Below are 18,669 nucleotides of genomic sequence, written 5' to 3'. Positions count from 1 at the left end.
TGACCATAATCTCTTTCTCTGTCCTCAATCAGGCCAGCACTCCCTTCCTTACAGAAATCCTAACCGAATGAATGAACGGGTGATTCACACAGCCGCTTCTGCCCTAGCTCATAAAGAGGTCTTGCTCTTTTCTCTGCCTTCTGCTGGCTCCTCTTGGCATCCTTATCTCGAGATTGCATAACAGCCCAGGTCTCTCCAGCCACCTCACACCTGCCTCTTCAGGTTGGGCGCCAAAGCAGAGGGCTAGGAGCTAGTCTGGGCGGCCCAGCCACCACAGATCGCTCCTGGTCAGAGCTAAAATCCGAAGTGGAGTGTCAGGAGCCACAGAGCCGGCGCCGACAAGTGCCAGCCGCGGCGTCCTCAGGAGCATGCTCAGTGCGCCTCCCTTCCCCGAGCCCCCAGCCCGCGCCCTCCTCCCGCGTCCTCCCCCGCACCGCACCCAGGCGCGCTCCCGGGCACCCCAACCCGCCTCTGCTCCCGCACCTCCCCTCCCCCCCAGGCCTCGCCAGGCGAGGACACGTCAGGGGACATAAATAAATAAATAATTCCATTCAGCCGGTGACAGCGAGGCCAGGCGGCTGCAGCTGGGCGGGGGGATCGGGAGAGCGGCGGTGCGCGCACCGGGTGCCAGAGCCAGGTAAAGGCGGTGCTCCCCGGGAGGACGGGAGGAGGAGGACGAGGCGGGAGGAGGGAAAGTGCGGCTACCTAAGGACCGCAGGCGGGTGCGGAGAACCCGCAGCCCGACGGCCAGCCCGACTGCCAGCCCGCGCTCGCCGTGTGTCGTGAGCCCTTATATAGACAAAAATCCCCAAGCCGAGAGGGCGCGGGCTCGGGCAGGAGCTACCAGGTCCCTGAGGTCCGGGGATCCAGAGGTCGCAGGGTTCAGGTCACCAACTCCACAGCTGGTGCCACTCTGGTCCGGGCACGGCAGGACGTCAAGCGGGCCCGCCAGGCGAGTGCTCCTGAGCTGCTCCCCAGCATCTTTCCCGGACTCACAGCATCCCGGGTGGTGTCCTTGCAGTGGGTGTGGATGGGTGGGGAAGTACGTGAAGGGAACAGCTGCTCTTTCAGCAGAAGACCTTCGCCTGGGAAGAAGGGAAGGTGTTTTGTTTAGGTCCCCAGGAATCCTAGGTAGAAGCTGCTGGCAAGGTGGATGCAGGAGAGGATTGTGGCCTGGCCTAAGGGTTGTGGTATCTTGCAGGAGCCTGAGAAGAGCCTGCACCACCCTGAGGTCCTCTGAGCTTTCTGGGCCACTTCACCACTCTGGGCTTGCCTTGCCAGTCTTGGCCAGGTAGCACAGGTGGCTGTGAGCCTCGGAGGATGCTGCATCCCTTCTGGCTCACTGTCCCTTTCTACTTCTGCTAGCAGAGAGGACAGCAGATCGCTTTGGGAGGGGTGGTAGTGCTCTAGGCATCTCTCATTCCTGGTTGGACTAGTCTTGTTACACTTGGGGAAGTAGTGCTTAGGCAGGCACACAACACACACACACACACACACACACATACACATGCACACCAATTTCTCTGCAAGTGTTTCTTTAACTTACTTTGGTTGAGAAATAAGAGTGGGCCACCTTGAATGAGGACTGTCTAGTAGCAATTCAAAGCTAATAGTCCATGTCCTCCTCCCTCGTCAAACCACCAAGAAATGCAGCGAAAGAATAAAAATAGCAGGGAATGACGAACATGACCCTTAAAACCCTGGCAATAGAAAATCGTGGGCACACATGCCCTTTGCTGGCACTCCAGTCTTCAAGGCTGAACCCAGTCAGCACAGACGGAGGAAGCCTTTCAAGGCCTGATTAGGTTCCAGTGACTGCATATTCTGTCACCGCAACTTTAAAGGTGTGTGTTTAAGAGGGTGGCAGGAAAATCAGAGTTGGGTGTAGGCCCCAGAGTGAAGATGAGAGTTGAACGGGGTAAGTCACATGAGGACAAAGAGACAATCCTAACTCCATGTTCTGCTCCTGAGTGCTGCACGTTGAAGTCCGTCTAGCTGAGAGGGTAACCGATGATCCCAGGGACAGGGAAGGACATGGTGACACAGGGAAGCTAAGGTGTGGTGTGCTGCTACAACTCAGAGATGCTCACATGAACACTTCGTAGCTACAGACTGCTCTTTCCTTCTGAGTTGTTTGTTTACTAACAATCTGAATTTTTGTAGGGTGTAGCAGAGGATTAAACTTAGGGCTCTATCATTGTGCAATGATTTTAAAAAATCTCTACTTTTATTTTGAAGCAGACTCTTGCTAAATTAGCCAGGCTGGCCTTGGAGTCTCTGTTCAGCCTAGGAAAACTTCACACTGGCCCTGCTCCCCAGGGACAGGGATTGCAGGCATGCACCGCCCTTCTCTGACGTGACCTGCAGAGTCACCAACAGTTTCTTATATACAAATTAGGACACGCTCCTATCAATTCCATGTTCCTAGGAATACATGTTTCTTTGATATCATCTCTCCTGTGTTTCAGACTTTCATCCTTCCTACCTATATGGAAGGTAGAATGACTTTAAAATTGCTCCATATCCAGAATTATATTTTTGGGCTCACGAAAGGGTTGTCTCTAGATGTTTCTTTTGATTCTGTGCTCATTCACCGAACACTTAGGAGACATTTGTATGACAAAGGGAAGCTAAATATAAAGTCAGTAAGAGCCAGATACCAAGATTGTTTCCTCGGTGGCAGGGATTCCCCCCCCCACACACACAAGATTATTTTGTTCAGAGAGACTACCATTGTACACATTTTTATCCTTCAAAGTCGGCACAAAACTTCCCAAAGGGAAAGGCATCATAGTGAGAATCACTAAAAGTGAAAGTAAGAGGGTGCTGGAGAATTGCGGTCTGCAAAGTCCAGATGCTGGAACTCTGTTGAGCAGCAATGGTGGCCATACAGTCCAAGCCACAGTATAAAATCCTTAGTGTCTTTAGAATGCTGTCTTCAAGCATGTCGCTATTCTTTAGCGTGTAAGAACCCTATAGGGTAGATTGGTCTATACTTCTATTTACAGACTGTTTAGGCACAGTTATAGGGCTTACTCTATCAGCAAAGTCTGTTTTGTGTTGCTCTAACAAAATATGTGATGCTGGGTTACATATTTGTAAAAAGAGATTAATTAGCTTCATGATATAGATGGCTGGAAAACCCAAATGCCATGGTGCTGGCGTCTTCTCGGTGTTCCCTGGAAAATGATAACATAGCAATGTAGTAGGGTAAGCAGGCACATGCCAAAGTGGCCAAACATGTTGGATGGTCTTAAGTTTTATCAAAGTGCTCTCCTGGTCACTAACCGAGTCCCACTTGGCCTAAATGATTTCATGAGAAGTGTCACTCCTGTATGAGTGATACCCAGACAATCTCAACTGCTTTTTCAAGGCCTCGGCACCTCTTAGCTCGACAACATTTTGTAAGTGTTTCAGGCTCTACGTGTGCGTTGTTGGGGACAAACCAGATTCAAGCTATAGCAGCTACTCAGTGACAGAACTGGGACACACAGGCCGTCGGATCATAAGATCTCTGTGATACAAGTTCTGCCCTGTATGACATTAATCAAGAGCAAATACTTCTTTGTCTGTGGTGCCCTTTGGCGCCTGGCACGTGGTTCTACTGAAGGGCTGATTACAGGCAGACTAATGTCAAGAGCAGCAGACATGGATATTGAGAGAGAGGAGGAGGAGAAGGAAACGAGCAAAGATCACACTAAGCTCCCATGTCTCCAGCTCTACTTCAGGCAGGAAGTACCACAGGGATTCTGTTCTCAAAGGCAGGATGGCTGAAATTCTTCGGACGAACTCTTTGCGTTTAATTGAGCCATCTAGTTTGTGAGACTCATTTGTGTGAATTAGAAAACTGTTTTCTCTTGCATAGGGAAGTAGCAAAAGGAGCACATATCCCATGCTAGCAGAGTGAAGCCCGCTCTGAATAAAAAGGAGAGCTAGTCACACATACACAAGACTCCTTTAGGGGCTGGGTTTAAATGGCTTTTAAGAGGGAGCAATTGGCTTTGCTTCATGCCATGTGAGAGCTGAACTTCTATAATATTTTTAACATCCAAGAGGACAATAATGATGTGAAATGTCATAAAAAATGCACAGCAAATACAATGCCGTGAGACAATTGCAAAAGATGTCCTTCACCGCCTATGTCTCCCTTCATAGCCCATCCTCCAACTTATTTCAGGGGTCAAGGCCCCTCCTGTTCCCATGACTTGGTGCCATCTGTCTTCATCAGGCCTCTCTTGACATTGACCTGGAAGTCTCTTCCACCAGACATTCCCTTTTACCTTAAATTCTACTTATTTGGGAAGCATTCTGTTTGTTTTCCTGACTTCTTGGTCTTGAGAACGGAGATCATATCTGACTGATCTGGGAAGCCATATGGATGGGACAGAGCGGAGGTCAAAGCAGGTGCTCTGAGGGCTAGCCTGTCTATATTATGATTTACTTGTTCTTTAACCAGTTAGGGCTAGTTGTCGAACATTGTCAAATCTCCATTCCTTCTTTGTAAAATAGAAGAAAGAACACATTACATGTAGTTTAGAAAGACCAAATGCAATAGTATTTAGAACTAACACATGCATAGAAATAATTTAAGGTGTGCTAGCTAGTCAATATTAATACTGGCTTTGAGCTTAACAGGTCATTTCTAAATTCACTGGCTTTTTTATCTTAACTGATTGGAAACCCCAACTAGGTGCCTTATTGGTGGCACATAATTAAACATTGAACACACTGATTTTTTTTTTTTTGTATCCTGCTTTGTGGCAGGCTTTCTGAGCAGGGTCAGCCAGGTATGCATGTCCACTATTCTAGCATTGGGGAGGTAGAGACAGGGTAATCGAGAGCCCCATGACCAGTCTCAAGTTCATAGCTATCCAGAGGCCATTCTGGGCTACAAAAGATACTTATATAATGATTAAAAATAAAAGCAGCAGCAGAAGAAGAACATTTGGATCAATACGTCAGGAAAAGCATTGGCAAATGTCTTTATAGTGTTACTCAATGAGTAGTAGAACATTTAAAAGAATTTCAGAGAGAGTTTTTTTTCTTACTTGGTCACTTAAGTGTTGGGCTCAAAGGCCAGTCTGCCTGTTTGAAGATTCGGTGTTTAACACCCACCATACGACAGAGCAGCCTGACAGACGATTTGTAGAAGAGTAAATATTAACAGCCCCATCCATCTGTAATAACCAGTAAAGACATGGGACCTCCGTGGACATGAACTGAGAAATAAAAATATTAGATTAGAATGCAAACATCCCAGGGTTCCACCCCTAGCACTATAAAAGATGAAAATAATTAATTACAAATTGAACACTGAGCTTAACAATAATAAAAGTAGTCCAGGTAGGGCTGGAGTAATTTATACTTGGGTTCGCCAGAGACCTTTCCAGTATATTCATATGTATCAGTACTGATAAACGATGCACATATTTTGTAAATAATTTTCCTGACCTAAAAATAAAACCATTGCCAGCATCTTCATTAATATTCATGGAAATCCCAAAGGAGTTTCTGAAAAACCACACAAGTTTCCTGAGTGGCAGCTATACTGTGCTGAGGGAGTTTTTATTTTTCTTCTTCTTTTCTTTAGTTTTCTTTTCTGTTAAAGGTGTTGTGCAGTTTATGGGTATTTCCATGTCAGTGTTCATGTGGTTTAATTACAGAAAGCAGTTATTCATATTTGGCAACAGCTGTCATAAATACAATAACTTTCAATCAAAAGCAAAATGTTTGTTTAGATAAAAAAAACTTATACAAAACATAGGTAGTCTAAAGAAAACTATTGCAAACCCTTGCTCATTTCTTCACTAATTATAGTGTGAAACTATTTTTATTCTTCATTAGATTCCATTTGAAGCTGTCACCTGGCACAATTGTGTATCGGTCAGACATACTCTGCTGAACTGAATTCTGAAGCAGGTACCTGGGAAATGAAATGTATTCATTTAACTCACAGTCTCAAAGGTTTGTGTATCGGCGGCATGGCGGGCATTAGTTTCTCCTCATTGAGGGTGGTATATAGTGGCATATTATGGTGGGCATTTTTAAAATGCATAGTCCCAGAGAGGGACTGGGATTCTGTAATCTTAAACTCATATCTATCATCAGTAACCTAAGGACCAAGAGGCCATATTTTAAAGCAATGGCCTGGGTTAGGGATGTAGCTCCGCTTGTAGATCGCTTTACATGCGTGAAGCCCCGGGCTCAGTTCTCAGCCCTGCATTAAAGGCGTGCAGCAGTGCATGTAGAAGTAACCAGAACTCTGGGCCTGCGTAGAAATGTACACGCTTCTGCTGGACAGCTCCCTATGCTGCACTACGGTTACCTCCAGCATGCTGTGGTCCTTTACCCTGTTTCTCCTTCCTTCCTCGTCTTTTTCTTTCTCTCTTACTGTTTCCGCATCTCCTTCACTGGTGTCACATTCATCTTGACATTTGAAAGACCTCTTTCCTCCTTCCTTTGTTCTCACCGTCATTTTTTTTAGCTGTGACAGTTATACATCTGAAATACACATGCAGTAAGATGCTCTTCGTGCAGCAGACCCCACCCCCGCAACCTGCAGATAAGTAATAATAATGATATCGGCAGTTCCCACTACATGTGTCCCCAAAGCATATCACTGGGAACAGCTTTCCCAGGCTCACCTCTTACTGTCATCCAAACCAAACCAAACTGAACTGTTTCTGTGCCTTCTCCATCTTCATTCTATCCCCAACATCGTGTCTTGGGTCATACTACCCCTTCAGCCCAAAATCCTGTCACGTTCTAGTATTTTTGTTCCTAGTATTAATTTTACCGTGAGGGTCGAGCTTAGACTCTACATTCACATTTTGTCTGACCTGGGATAGGTCAGAGAAGCTTTCTAAATGACATTGCATTTCATGTATTTTATTCATCTTACACCCACTGTGACAGCAGCTTTTGTATATGCCTTTTGTTTCTTTATGTCTTCTTTGGCCATTTGGTGGATTGTGGGATTGCAGGAAACGTAGACAAATCTCTGCCTTAGTTGAGAGAGTACCTATGTATCTGTGCTGACAGCTTACCTGCCTTATGTTTCCTCTCCTGTGAGCTGGCTGGGTGTAGGCGGAGGCTGCTTGTTCATTTCCCGGCCACACAGACCCGAAATCATTACACAGAAGCTATATTAATTACAACACTGTTTGGCCTATTAGCTTAGGCTTCTTATTAACTAATTCAACCCATTTCTATTATTCTGTATATTGCCACAAGGCTGTGGCTTACCAGGTAAAGTTCCGGCATCTGTCTCCCTTGGCATTTTTTCTTGACTCCGCCTACTTTTCTCCTCTTTCTCTGCTTAGAATTCCTGCCTAGCTCTCTTTTGCCCTGTCAGGCCTAAAGCAGATTTTTTTTTATTAACTGATGGTAATAAAACATATTCACAGCATACAGAGGGGAATCTCATGTCAACTGGGTCTTTTTCATGAATGTTGAATTCTTGAAGCATTCAAGTTTAGGAAAGTCTAGACACATATCTACAACGTCCGTGATCATAGCCCTTCTGCCCTTCATGACATATTTGATCATCAGTATAACCTAGTGAGGTGACGTGGGATGGCCAGAAAGCATGCTACCACATGTGTCTGGCATCTACTTCTAGAACAACTCCTTTATGATCCCAGAATGACCATGTCCTTGTGTGTAGCCTCAGGGTAATGAATTAACAAGTGAAGAAGCCACTGGGATGGAATGAAGGAAAGAAACCTCCCTTTAAATTGTGATTTCAACTGGAAATTAGGTAACCATACTGGCTGGTTTTGTATCAACTTGACACAAACTAGAGGCATCAGAGAGAAAGGAGCCTCAGGTGAGGAAATGCCTCCATGAGATACAGCTATAATTATCATAATTAGTTAATGACTTGGGATGATCCAGCCCATTGTGGGTGGTGCAATCCCTGGTCTGGTCCTGGGTTCTGTAATAAAGCAGGCTGAGCAAACCAGCGGAAACAGGACAGTGCACAGTACTTCTCCATGGCCTTTGTACTAGCTCCTGCCTCCAGGTTCCTGCCCTGTGTGAGTTCCTGTCCTGACTTCCTTCAGTAATGGACAGTGCTGTGGACGTGTGAGCCAAATAAACTCTGTGCTCCCCAACTTGCTCTTCAGTCACGATGCTTCATCAGTGCCATAGAAACCCTAAATAAGACAAATTTGTACCATCACAGAGGGGTATTGCTAGGATAAACGTGACCATGTTTGGGGGAGGGTTGTAAAATGATGCTGGAACTTTGGTCTAGAAAATCCACTGACGGTTAAGAGCTTAGTGGAATGTTCTTTAAGAGCTTGGAAGATCAGAACATTGAGGACAGTGAAGAAGATGGAGGCCTGCCTGGCTTGTGAAAGTTCAGAGGGAAGTTTAAAGACTTCATTAGAGCCGTTTGCTATTTTGAATTAAGATTCTGTTGTCGTTCCGGTTACTTGGGACTGAAGAGTCAGCTGTAAGTAATTAACGAGAAGCTGGCCAAAGAAGTGAAACTTTGTATTTCTAGGACAGTTGATGCTAGATGGCTGGTGCTAAGCAATTAGCAGTGGTGGAGAAGAGACTGGCATCACTGAGGTGAAATCTTCTGGGTAGTCGTTTCCAAGAGCACACAGAAACTGCTTCCGAGGTGGCCAAGGCTGTACCTTGTCCTGGGAGCCAGATTTGGTGTCACCCAGTTGGTACTGGTTTTGAAGGCATGAAGGGGTCATGAGGAGCTTCTGAGGACTGATACCGTGAGAGGCCAGGAAAAGCCACTGGGGAAGCTGCAGCCTCAGTGGCAGTTGAAGGGAAGGACTGAAGGGGTAACATGGTGCTGAGGCTTGGCACCATGGAGAGAGCCTATGGGAGGCTATTGGTGAAAGTGCAGCCCAGTTGCAGCAGAAGTCCTCAGCATTTGGAGATGCCAGTACCCTGGAATGACCACCAAGATCAGCAGCAGTGGAGTGGAGCCAATCAGAGCCTAAAGGACAAGCTGTGTGTGCTGCAGAGGGCAGAGGAGTCTAGATCGTGAGTCCCAGATAGTTTGGCATTGAGTTATTTATACTATTGGGATTTGGTTTTGCTTGGTTCAGCTCGTGACTGCCCTGATTTTTTTCCCTTTTGAAGTAAGAAAGTATTTGGTTTATTTTTAATTTTATTATATTCCATAATTGAGAGATGTTGAAATTTAAAAGACTTCAGATTTAGGAAGAAATTGGCAACTTTAAAGAGACTGAAATTTTAATGTGTTTGAATTTGTAAAGACGGGAACTTTTAAGTTATTTATGTTTTTAATGTGGAATCTTGGGGGTGAATAAGAAAGGAAGGGTTGTGGCTTAATAGTGAGATGTTTGTGTGTCAAGTTGACAAGGGGTTAGTTGTACTGGGTGGTTTTGTGTATCAACTTGACACAAGCTAGAGTCATTAATTAGCAAGGGGCTTCACTTGAGGAAATGTGTCTATAAGAACCAGGATTTTCTCAATTAGCAATCAAAGGGGGAGGGCCCATCTCTGGGCTGCTGGTCCCTAGTTCTTAAAAAAAAAATGCAGGCTGAGCAAGCAGGGGAGCAAGCCAGTAAGCAGAACTCCTCGATGGCCTCTGTATCAGCTCCTGCCTCTAGCTTCCTGCCCTGTTAGAGTTTCTGTCCTGACTCCTTAGATAATGATGATGATGTGGAAGTGTAAACCAGATAAACCCTCTTCTCTTAGACTTCCCTTTTGGTCATAGTGTTTTAAGACAGTAACCTATTGTACTTTATCTGTGATCTTCAAAAGCCTTAGGAGATACTGTTTTTTTTTTTTTATATTTAGGTTATTCATGAGATAATTAATGCATGGGGTGAAATATTTTGCCAAGGTTACACCTCTTCTTGGTGGAGCTTTCTAGATTTAGACTGTTAACCTCAAAACATGCCTAACTTTTAGTATTTTTAAGTATTCAGTGCTGCTGTGTGTTTTCAGTAATTTAGAAGAAAAAAAGGAGAAATGTTTAAAACAAGAGACTAGTATAGTGAAATAAGTTTAGGTTTATTACATATTTAGCAAGGATGACAAACTTTTCTTCCTATTTAGAGGCAGTATTTGGGGTTCAGAGAGATGGCTCAGGGGTTACCAGCACAACTGTCTGCCACTCTAGGTCCAAAAAAATCTGATGCCTCTCTGACTTCATGGCAATACCTTCATGTGGTGCACATATATACACCCAGGCACACAGCCACATACACATAAAATAAAATTAATATATACTAAAATAATTGAAGAGACCATTCCAAGGCAAGAGGAAACATAAGGAAATATCAAAATCTTATTGCTTATGAACTCAAAAGAGGCAAGTATAGTAGGAGGCCACTTGTTCACTCCCGGGTGCCCAGCCTGGAAATAACCACATAGAAACTGTATTAATTAAGTCACTGCTTGGCCTATTAGCTCTAGCTTCTTATTGGCTAGCTCTTACATCTTAATTTAACTCATTTCTATTAATCTGCGTATTACCACATGGCTGTGACTTACTGGCAAGGTTCTGGCTTGCAGCTCACGTCTTTCCCCTCTGGTGGCTGCCTGGCTTCTCTTGACTCCGCCTACTCTCTCCCAGAATTCAGTTTAATTTTCCCTACATAGCTCTATTCTACCCTATCACAGGCCAAAGCAGATTCTTTATTCTGCTCTGTATATGCAAAACATATACAGAAGGACTTCCCATGCCAGGCAAGAACCATGATGACCTGAAAGTAATTCAGAATCCCACCTTTCAGTTCATTTTTAAGGGATGGCAGAAGCCATGGAGGGCACCATTTCATGGTGAGTGCCAGTGGAGGACCGAACAGAGTAGAGGAACTCTGAAGAAAACTTTTACATATCTAAAGGTAGAGGGTGTGACCTTTTTTTCAGACTGTTCTAATAAATACTCTTTTAGATCCCCAGTGATGATTGTGATTAAAGCAGATCATGCTTTCTTCCTATGTGCTTATATGAATAATTAAAAAAGAGTAAACAGTTATGTCTCTGAGATAAGCTGCTGGTAAAACTGGAATGCCATATCTCTGTGGTCTGTCTCATTTTGTAATTTTTATTTTTAGCATTTCACCATTTTCTCAGTCTCTGTAGGTTTTGACTTTGGATTTGAAAAGGTAGATCTCTGTGGAATTTTTGACTTAGCAATGACTAAGCTGTGTGACTAAAATATGTTTATCAGCTCACAGAGCCAAGCTTTCTCGTTTTCAGAACAGTTAGGAAAAGCCCATTTCTTGGTTTGTTTTGTGAGAGTAAATAATATTTTTAACTTATAAATGATTGATGTGATCATTGATTTCCATTTGATTATATTTTTGTGTATTTTCAGGAAGAACTTTCTTATTCATGAGGATTCTTTTTTTACATAACATTTATGAGTTTTAATACAACATTTCACACCCTAAGCCAAATAGAAAGTTCATGATACAGAGAGCATCTTGAATTCCTGATATTATGCATCTTTCCACTATGTAAAATTTTCTGGTTTCTGGAGTCTATATGAGAATACTCAGTTATTGATATAATCTTCCAAAAAATGTCCAATCGGAAGTTTTCATTTAGCTTTGAGAGCTAGTGGTGACATTTGGATATCTCAAGGGTCATTTCGAGGGGAATTCTTTGGTCTCCACATAGATGTGGTTGTGCACAGATGCACACTTAAATATTTCCACCACAATGAGGAAGATGATCATGTTACCATGACTTAACAGCTGTTCACCTCAGAATGTAAAATATGTATCAACAGGACTATTGATAGCATTTATATGCCTCTGTTGTATGTGCTTTCTTAAACACAGTATCTCTTCTCATCTCTATTGCCATGTAGGACAGATCATACTAATTTACAGGTAGGGAGCATGAACACTTATAAGGTAAGATGCCCATTAGAGTGCCCTGAGAGTCTCTGCCTCTGCAGATATTCCAGGGCAAGGAAGATGCAGATAGCATGCCGATCTACCTCCTACAACTTAAATCAGTGGAAATCAGTAAATTATTATGGATTCTAGGTCACCCATTCTGCAGAGAGGCTTGGGAAAAATATAATAAAATTTTTTCCAGGTCCAACTCTCCCATGATACTATAATTTCAGAAATATGTTCACTAATTAAAGATAAAATCAAACATAGAACTAAGTCTTAAAATGAACAGCAGAGAACATATTTGTCTTGAACGGTAGATGACAAATTACCGCGTTGGGGGCTGCATCCAGCCTGTTGTCTGTTGTTTTTAAGGGAGCTACACCAGTGTGTTTCCATATGTTCTAGACTGCTCTGTCTACAGGGGAAAACTGGGTAGCTGTAAATTAGCTTCCAAAGTGTAAGACACATATTATTTTGTACTTTAAAAATGTTTGCTCTAGAATTTCAGAGATCTATGTCTTATGATGCAGGTGTCAGGTGTTAGTGAAGCGAAGAGAACAAACTGGCCCCGGTTAAGAGAGGAGGTGGTCATTTCAGGTACTGCAAAACTGAACATAGGAAGCATATGGATAAGTGGAGAAGTATGCCCAACAAAAGGGCCATATTACCGCATTTGTTAGAGCCACTGCCATGAGTGTTTGGAGTGTTTATCTAGAACACTGTCCCTTATACTCAATATATGAACTATTTGAATTAATTAGTGACTATTTAAAGTAAGGGTTTTATTGAAGAATCTGTGATGTCAAAGTGTAGACTTGTGAACAATCATTTATCTAATTAATTTATTCATTTGATAAGTTGACTATTTTCTGTTGACTGCCAGGACTCCTGTCGTATCTCTGCTTTCACTTACTATAGGCATTTTGGTCAGTACACTATTATTTTTCTTTTTAATGACTAATAAGGTAATTGTTGGTTGTCAAGTACACCATTGTGCACCAGCCCTATTTCAGAAGCATCCCAAACCTTACCTCATAAGCAAGCATACTAGCCCAGTGAGGTGGAACTTCTCCTTACTGTTTGACAGGAGAGAGCACTGAGCTGCCAATGGGAAGGATTGGCATAGATGTATAGAACTAGTAGGAAGATCTCCTTATACAACAAATGAGAAATTTTTGTAATTATGACACAGATTGGAATACACCTTCAGAAAATTTAAAACGTGAATATTCTAACTTGTTTTTTTGCTGAGACTAAATTCTTTGCTAGCCAAAGCATTGCACTGTATATTACAACATTAAGTCAGCTCTTAACACTGATGCTTCTTCAAATTTTTATTGAAAAATACTGGCTTTTAAAGAAGGAGGCCTCATTTTCTTTCTGCATCTAGTATTCTTTGCAGCTCCCTATCTCAGCTTTTTGCCTCTTAACATTGGACTCTTTCTTCTTTTTCTTTCTCTTGTGTGGTGTAGTCTCCCTTCCTAATAGTCATGTTGGTTCTACTTAACCATTGTGTATCACTAAAGTGCTTGATGTATTTTTCTAAAGCAAGACCTACTTTCAGAAGAAAAAGAATCAATGGAACTCACTGCCAGTAGTCCCTGCATATCCACAGGGGATGCATTTCCAGACCCCAGTAATGCCTTAACCTAGCAGTAGTATTGATCAGCTTTTCCTCTACATACATCTTTCATATAAATTTTTTGTGTGGTCACTTCAAGTAAGCTCTTTATGGCAACTCTTTGGTGTGTTTAGACTATCAGGACCATTTCTCTTGCCTATTTGAGAATTGTTAAGTACAGTTAATGTCAGATGAACATAGACAATATAGTGCCAGCATAGCAGCAAGCATACTATCGGATACACTGGACAGTGATAATTTGTGCCATGGTTGGCAAAGAGTGGGAGTACAAGCCTTCGTCGTGCAGCTTGGAATGCCATCTAATTTTAAATGTCTGAATTCTTATTTCTGGAATCTTGCAATCATTACCTTTGGATTGTAGTTGACCACTAGAAACTGAAACTTGGGGAAGTAAACTGGATGGACGTTTACTGTAAGAGCTCTTCTTTGTGTCTGAACTTGAGGCAGATAACACAAAACCATCTCTCTATTAGATATGACCAAATAATATGGAGCTAGAGAAAAGTGAATGACAGGAAGAAGCTGCAGGGAGCCTAAGAAAATATGAATGCTGTCCCATGGGCTGCATTAGCATCTCTATGGAGAGTTATCTGGCCACCAGGCTATGGGGAGAACATTAATTACACACAATAATGACCTGCCACGGGAGGACATGCAAATATCAGATCTGAAACTCATGTGGCGATTGATCACTTTCTTTCATCATTAATTTTTAATTAACACATGCTATTAATGTAAGAAAAATAACCCATTGAGTAAATGTATAGATATTTATTGTTTTTAATTGTATTTTTATTAATAACATAGATTTATTAGTCTGTCTTAGTAAGAACCTGGGTTTGTTATCTACATATGTTTTCTATGTTTCCACACAAATGGAGGACACACGCCTAAAGATATTTAATCTTTTATAAATTTAATTGTAACTATTTGCTAAGACACACCAATATTTATGATGACATTGCTTATGTATGTACGTCTTTTAAGTTTCATTTTTTAGGAGTGACCATTCTGTCCAACATTTTTAGTTTCAAGATATTTTAAATTGTTCCTCATTTTATTAATCCTCTTTTGTATTAGGCCTTGTCTCTAAGTAATAGTACTTAATATCCTATGTGAGATAAACTCAGATCATTGATTAATATATTAATTATTAATGAAATTTAATGAATTTTTCTGTACATGTGCCAGTGTTGTGAGTGTGATATTTGCACATATGCATGTACAGGTGCTAAGGCCAGAGAAGGATTTCATGTGTCCTGTTCTTGAATCCTCTGTCTTACTCCAATGAGACAGGGACACTCATTGAACTTGGGATTGTCGCCAGGCTAACAGCTGGAAAGCCTTGGTGATTCTCAAGTTTTCTCCCCAGATAGCACAGTTATAGGGTGCGGTCCTGAGTCCTAATGCCTATTCACTCTCTTGGTGTCTGAAAGTTTTTCAAAAGGTTTTACAAACTTAGATTTTAGGGATTGGAAAGTGAGAAAGAGAAGATAGGTAACACATTTGATGTGGTTTGTGTGCCAGTGTTTGGGAAGTGAGGCTTTTATATGTGTCATTTTATATAGCTCTGCAAGCCACCTGGCAGGCTCAACAGCTACGGTCATTGTTACCACAATCTAGTACTGAACATGTTATAGAAACGCCCAGGTGAGTTAGGGAAAAGGTTGAGAAGTTTGTGCACGCACACACCCTTCTGTCTCCTGTGTTTTTCTGTCCTGCAGGACTGACACCCCCTTGTTTGTCCATATGCCATGCTCGAGGGAAATCATGGATACTGCAGAAGAGAAATCACCTGGACGTGGGCCTTTGGTTTTCCTGTGGGGGATTGAGATAGCTATATTTTTTGATGTGCGAAGACCTGTCTTGTCTCTGGGCAGGACTATTCCTGGACAGAGGATCCTAGATTGGATAAATGGAGAAAGCAAGCAAACTGGGCAGTAGAACACATTCATGGCTGTTTCTTGACTGTGGATCAATGTGACCGCCTGCTTCTAGCTCTTGTTTTTGTGATTTCTGTACCGTCACAGACTGTATTTTGAACTGTGAGTTAGAATAAAGGCTTGGTCTTGAGTTGCCTTTTTCAGAGTATTTTATCACTGCAACAAAGAATAGAAACTATGACAGGTTTGCTTCACACATTGCAATTAAAAATCACTTTCTTGACCCTCAAAGGAAGTATGAGAAATTATCAGGTACAATAGCATCACCCACAGAACAGTCTTTCATGGCAGAGGGATAAGAAGGAAAACAAGAAATGTTCCATTTTTTTAAAATTCTTAATTCTCATTTATTTACCAATTTACAATGTTTCATATTTGTTTTTTAGTGCTCTATTGTTAATTGAATGCTTTCGTAGACAGGCCAGAATAGCAGATTATGTGCTTTTTCCAACAATTGTTCTTTTCAAGTTGTTCACAAAAACCAAAGGACTGAAACCAGTAATTCACACAAGAGGGAATTATGTAAAGCAGGTCTTCCTGAATATATAAGACATCTTCTGTGAGCATTGCAATAAAAGGTCAAGTTGGAAACATTATAGGATTATAACTAGTATTCTGGATCAGTCTCTTATGATGCTAAGTAGGATTAACGTGTACAGTAGACACCCTGGAGCCTCCAGGAAGCACATGGTTCCAGACTGTATCACAGGGTAAAAAATACTTTTAAATAGATGGATTGGACTCTAGCAGAGGGAGGGGGCATTTAAAAAATAAATCAAATCCCTAATGATTGAAAAAGAATGGTTTGGATGTGCTTCTCATGTTATTAAAAGGGACCAGCATGCTGTCAGAGTGTCACGGCTTTATTTTATCGTTGAATCAAACCCTATTTTGTGAAACGTCATTACTTGCCATTGTGGTTGTAGGGCTTTGGTCATACATAGGAACATGGTAGGCAGTATGACAGCATTCTGCAGTAGGGCCTTCAATGGGTGGGGGTTGTGACGATGCATGCTTCTTGGGATGAAGGCCTCCTGCAGCTGTTGGGCCTCGTGCCCTTCTACCTTCTGCCAAGTGAGAACGCGGTGCTCCCCTTCTTGGAGGGCACAGCGGCGAAGCAGCGTTCTGAAGGCAGAAATGTGGCCTTGGTGCAGACTACTCTGAACCTGCTGTCACTTTTATCTTCTTTCTTAATTGTGATAGACAGGTCCCCGTGCTTTGGAGTTTACCCATTCCTTTAAACGGCCGTCTTCCTTTCTACATCTCCAGACTGTGTCTCATTTTTTGGTTTTCGAGACAGGGTGTCCCTGTAGCTTTTGGAACCTCTCCTGGAACTAGCTCTTGTAGACCAGGCTGGCCTTGAACTCACAGTCATCTGCCTGCCTCTGCCTCCCGAGTGCTGGGGTTAAAGACGTGTGCCACCACCGCTCAGCTCCAGACTGTCTTAAATGCCTGCCGTACTGAAACGTAACACACACAGGGTGACAAAGTTTCAGTAGAATTTTGTTTAAAATTTTCAGTAAAATCTTGTCTTAAATATGGCAGTTAGCATGATCAAACCCTTTTCTTCTTTTCTCTGTGACTTTTATATTCTGCTAATGTAAAGCATGCTAGAAGGATTTCCTGCCAGGGTGGGAAGCGGGTTTATAGTGAGACATGTGTGTCATGACTGGAAGAAACTCAGATATGGAGTTCTCCCAGATACCTCTGTGAAATCAACACTGTCTAGTCACATTCACTGTGCTGATGGGAACAGCTCCCTATTCCCAGGCGTCCTTCTCTCGGTGACTATTTATACACTATCAGCATCATGGATGACGCGGCCCCTGCTCTAAAAATCCACTCCTGGATTTGCAAAACTTAAGTTCTAATCAGTGTAAAGAGGTTTTTGCAAGTGGCAATATTTTCATAAACTTCGCTGTACTCAAAATAAAAAGAGTATTCATCCCTGCGAGCTCCCTGGTGCCAGACAATCACAAAGGGGGCCTGCTGGAGCCTGGCATTGCCTCACTGTGCACCTGACCTGGTTCCTACACTACGACTTGACTCAGTCCTTGGCATTAACTCTAGCTGAGGGTTGGTGACTGTTCTCTGCAATGGGCTTCACTTTCGCTAAAAGGGGAAATTATACCCAAGGGTCACTGAAACCCAATAGTTCCCAGAAGCCAGACCTACAAAGAAAGCGTAAAGGACAAGCAACAGCATGGTGCCAAAAGCAATTGGTTTGTGACTTCGCCACCTCAGGTCTCTAACCTTTAGGTATAAATAGAGCAGGCATTTCATTGTGCGAGATTTCACTAGGCAGATGTATAGTAGAAAACTTAGGGGCACTTGTTAGCCACTGAGCATGGAAGCGCCTTGAGAATGCCTTCATTGTATCCTGTGTGGGGATTTTTCTTTTTGCTTTTAATGTAAACCATTTGGTCATTATTTTGAGTAAAACCAAATAGAATTAGATAACCAGAACTATAACAAACATCGTGTCTTTTTTTGTCCCTCAAAACAGACATTCTGGGTAGTTCACTAAAATAATCTGAATATGCACTTATTTTCTCATAAAGCTCATTTTCCTCAGCTTATTCCAAAATTGATGGATGCTTTGCTTTAATGAAAAAAATCTTTAGATATTTCTTACAAATAGAGTGAACAAATATTTGTTGAATTTTGTTTTAGTTGACGTTCATTTTGGAAAATAACCCAGTGTACCTTTAAGACTCTGCTAGATTAGTTATTCAGTTGTTTCAGTTTGGCCGATGGTGAGAGTGGCAAGAAGGGGGTATTTAGTAAGCAGGATGAAGAACTGGGTCACTTTTATTCTCAAGAAAAGTAGAGTTCACAGCAATTAATCTCTGCATTTCTAGAGCAGAGGCATTGCTCGGGCAGTGTGTTTTCTTCCACACTTTCCCTAGCAGGCATTTAGAAGATGAAGAGAACTCCTACATAGGCTCAGCAGGATATTTTAGTACTTTAGCATTTTAAATCAGAATAAGATTTAAAATCTTATTTTTAAATCTTCTTCTGATGAAGATTTATCTAAGATAAGACTTTGTAAGTTTTAATCGCTGTATGTCATGACATAAAGGCATTGTTTGGCTAGGTGACTGGCTTAGTTGACAGTTAACCCTACATTTTCCATTGAATAATTTTTGAGTTAATAGTGTGGTGTGAGGACAAGATCTCTTCACTGTTTTAGTATTATTCTTAGCCTCATTTCCCCCATTACATAGAAAGT

General features: G+C 42.2%; 1 protein-coding gene across 7 annotated transcripts in view; it reads left to right on the top strand.

The window, feature by feature from the left end:
* The first annotated feature begins 340 nt into the window (after nucleotides 1-340).
* Slc16a7 (solute carrier family 16 member 7) overlaps nucleotides 341-18,669 on the top strand; it is a 142,086-nt gene continuing 123,757 nt past the window's right edge. For 2 of the 7 annotated variants that reach the window (XM_075954808.1, XM_075954805.1), the window contains exons 1-2: nucleotides 375-637; nucleotides 5,845-5,964. The gene's annotated coding sequence lies outside the window, so the exon portion shown is untranslated. Of the gene's footprint in view, nucleotides 638-5,844; nucleotides 5,965-8,499; nucleotides 9,010-18,669 lie in introns of those variants that run through there. The other 5 variants (XM_075954803.1, XM_075954809.1, XM_075954804.1 and 2 more) reach the window with 5 other exon arrangements.

This window comes from Microtus pennsylvanicus, chromosome 20 (genome assembly GCF_037038515.1).
Source record: "Microtus pennsylvanicus isolate mMicPen1 chromosome 20, mMicPen1.hap1, whole genome shotgun sequence".
NCBI classification, from domain to species: domain Eukaryota; kingdom Metazoa; phylum Chordata; class Mammalia; order Rodentia; family Cricetidae; genus Microtus; species Microtus pennsylvanicus.
This window is presented reverse-complemented; position numbering and strand designations above follow the sequence as displayed.